Below are 3,396 nucleotides of genomic sequence, written 5' to 3' on the forward strand. Positions count from 1 at the left end.
TTTATCATAATGAACTAAATATGGGCTTTGGGAGTGCGTAGTATTTGGCTGAGTATACACAAAGAGATGAGAGCAAACAAAGCAGCCACAGTCTGAAGCTGAGCCTAAGTTTTATTGACATCTTTAATTGACCAAGGTAGATCTCCATGTGGACATGGCTGTGACGTTTGCATTCCACCAACAAATCAAAGCATGCTGACTTCAAAGAAAAGGCTTTATGTTTTCCAGAAAGAGTGCAGTAATGGTTGTGTGTGGGTTAGAAAAGATGGTTATAATTGCCTTAAGGCCTGTCTTTCCTGATAGAAGAACTTCCCCTATTGGTGATTCTGTCTCATCCATATGGAGCAAATAATGACAATTATTCTTTTTTATCTGGCTAAGAGGAAACCTCTTGAAATGTTTGTGCTTTTTTCCTCCTAGAAATATTAAAACTTTTCTACATGACCTGCTACTGCTGCATGAATTGATAGTGCTAGCCTCAGACCAGGGAGCAAATAGACTAGGGAGTGAATTAAGTATTTTTTTCCCCAAGATTCATTCATACTTAAAAGGTTACATCTTGAGAGGCTTAAGACGTTCAAAAAAATATGTTACCCCCTCTTTTAACTGAGAAGATAGTTCATAACTTGATTGCAAGGATTTCAATCAGTACCAAAATATTTCATAGTAATTAATTTCTGTGCCTTTGGAAGGGAAATAAGCAGAAAGACAACAGGTTATATTCAAGACATAAAGGAAACAATATTAAGAATATCTCAAAATAAATTTAAAAAAAATCAAAGTTTGATTTTAAAAAATATATCATGATTTGCATCTAATCCTGGTACTGGTTATTTTTTAAAAGACTTTATTGTGTGCAAGTTAGTGAAAAATGAGTAGTTCCAAGACCAGCTTGCATGCTGCATAACAGCCAAATACACTATTAATTGTCCTCTGATCTTGAAGACCAACTAACTAAAGGTTTTGTGGGTTTTGCCCTAATATACAACCAAAGTTTCAGAGCTATGGGAGATGTTTGATTGCATCAGTTACTACATTGAGATGTTGAGGCATGCCCCAGCTCAAAGCATGTTCAGCATTTTCTGGAAATTAGAAATCGGTTTTGTATTTTCAGTGGGAGTATTTCCCCATTGTTGTTTGTGTGGTTTTTTCTACAGTTAATCACATAAAGGATGTTGGAAACATGTTTGTAGACTTAATAAGACGTAAATCTATTTTACAATGTGCTGGTACATTTTAAAGATATGACATGAAAATCAGAGTAATCTTTTATTTTCTGTAGATCATGATAGTGTATTCATTATGGAGAAAAAATGTCTCCTTTATTAAAAAAAAAACCTGAAAAATAACAAAAGAAAAAAATTGTTCTTTCTCTGAAAAATCTTAGCTTCTTAGAACATCTTAAAAATTGATAAAAATCTGTTAGAAAAGGGAACACTGAATAACTCAGGTTCACTAGTATATATATGTTTGGGAGACTTGTTTTAGAGATATGCTTTTTCTATCTATAAAAACTAACTTTTACAAGTTCTTAACATTCATGAAGCACAGTGGAGAATGTATTCTCTGAGTAAAAGTTATTACAGCTGATCCTGTTAAGTCAGAGCTTCAAAAAAAGTTAAGGAGGATTGTTCATGTAGGGAATTTTATGGTTAGATTGGATTGGTAAATTAAAATATATTGAGATGTGTTAAGGTGATGATAGATATGATCCTACATATTAAATTGATGTTATAATGAACTACATGTTTGAGGCAGTAGATATCTACACGTGAGGGAAAAAAATACACAGTATAGTAAGGAGGATTTCCTAAAATATGTCTTAAAATAAGGCTTTGTCTTTAATTTTTCACAGCTGTGGCCCTATTTTTCATAAGGAAAGCTGATTATCTTGTTGTTGTTGGGAGGGCTTGGCTCTATGTCCCTCTTCTTCGCTTTCCTTTAACACCTTTGATCACCGCTAATTCCCTGGTTTTTTCATTTTCGTCTTGTAACTTTTTTGTAGCTTTGCCAGCACTGTGATGCCCTTTTGTTCAAAAGGACAAGTGTTATTTTGCAGCAGGTATTGTAATATCCCACCTGAGGTTGACTGGTAAGAGGTGGAGGTAAACTATGCCGGTGTATGGTATAACCTACAAGTTAGGACGCCTTCTTGTGAGACAGAAGATCAAAGTTCACATCTCTCTGCAAATACATCAGGGGATGTGAGCCAGTATCCTTGAAAGCCGAGGTAAGTATTTACAAAAGCAGCAACATAACTCCAAGAAATAGGACATGGCTGCGAGTTGCCATCGGTTAGTCTTCTTCCTTCTGCCCAGAATTAAGCACCAAAATCCTAAGAAAGCAGAACTAAAGTGGCAGCTTTTCCTTGGCATTTCCTGCTGGTTGTTTTAGATCATAGAATCATATAATAACAGGAGGGTCTAAGTTGAAAGGGCCTTCAAAAATCATCCAGTCCAACCCTCCTGCCATGGGACACCATGGATCAGGTTGCCCAAACCTCCATCCATCCTGACCTTGAACACTTACAGGAGTGGGGCATCCACTTCTCTGAGCAACCTGTTCTAGCATCTGACCACCTGCATCATAAAAAACATCTTCCTTACACCCAGTCTAAACCTGTTCCCCTCCCTGAACATACTGGCCTTCACCCAGGCACTCAGCTTTGAGGTGGGGAGCCCAGTGGTCCACCCTACACTTACCCGGGACAATTATTACGTGCTGTGGATCTTACTGTCTTCACTTTTCCCTCCCTTTCGTCCCTTTTAGCTGTGTGTTTGTAGGGTCTAGGCTTGCCCCCCCTGATTTCTAGAGGCCAGGCAGCCCGGGGAAGCTGAGCTCCCGTGGCTGGGCAGAGGCAGGGAGCGAAGCACAGAGAGGAGGGGTCATTTTAAAGAGCACCCGAGCACAGGCTCCGGTCTCTTTGCTCACTGTGACAGCCAAGTGTCACACTGGAAACCACAAACCGAGACTCACCAAGTGGCCTCTGATCTTTCTCTCTCTTTTTTACCATTCTTTTTGTCTTCTCTTTTTCCAAGGAAGAGGCATTTTCACTGACAGCTTCTTGGACAGCTCTGGGACAACATTTTTCTGAGGAGGGTAAGGGTTTTTAACTCCTCTCTTTGATAGCATTGAGAAGATAACATTTTAAGTGTGGAAGGGGGGGAAAGCTGGTTTTTTGAATGCACAGTTTTGGGAGCCAGAGTGTCTGTTGGCGTTAGTTGTTCTTAAGCTAAAATAAATTAGGTGAAAGTAAACAGCTATAGAAAACCAAATCATCCAGGGTTTTCAAAGTCCAGTAACTTTTATTTGTTATATGATCAATTGATTTGTTTCACTGGTTTTGCATGTCCTGTCACTTATGTCCTTGTACACTAAACTAGCCGGTGACATTCC

The 3,396-nt window shown here is 38.5% G+C and overlaps 1 protein-coding gene across 1 annotated transcript in view; it reads left to right on the forward strand.

The window, feature by feature from the left end:
* Positions 1 to 2,932: 2,932 nt before the first annotated feature.
* Positions 2,933 to 3,396, forward strand: part of KLHL31 (kelch-like family member 31) — a 6,606-nt gene continuing 6,142 nt past the window's right edge. The window contains exon 1 of the mRNA XM_009870003.1: positions 2,933 to 3,099. The gene's annotated coding sequence lies outside the window, so the exon portion shown is untranslated. The remainder of the gene's footprint in view (positions 3,100 to 3,396) is intronic.

Source organism: Apaloderma vittatum, unplaced genomic scaffold, assembly GCF_000703405.1.
Source record: "Apaloderma vittatum isolate BGI_N311 unplaced genomic scaffold, ASM70340v1 scaffold12695, whole genome shotgun sequence".
In the NCBI taxonomy this organism is placed as follows: Eukaryota; Metazoa; Chordata; class Aves; order Trogoniformes; family Trogonidae; genus Apaloderma; species Apaloderma vittatum.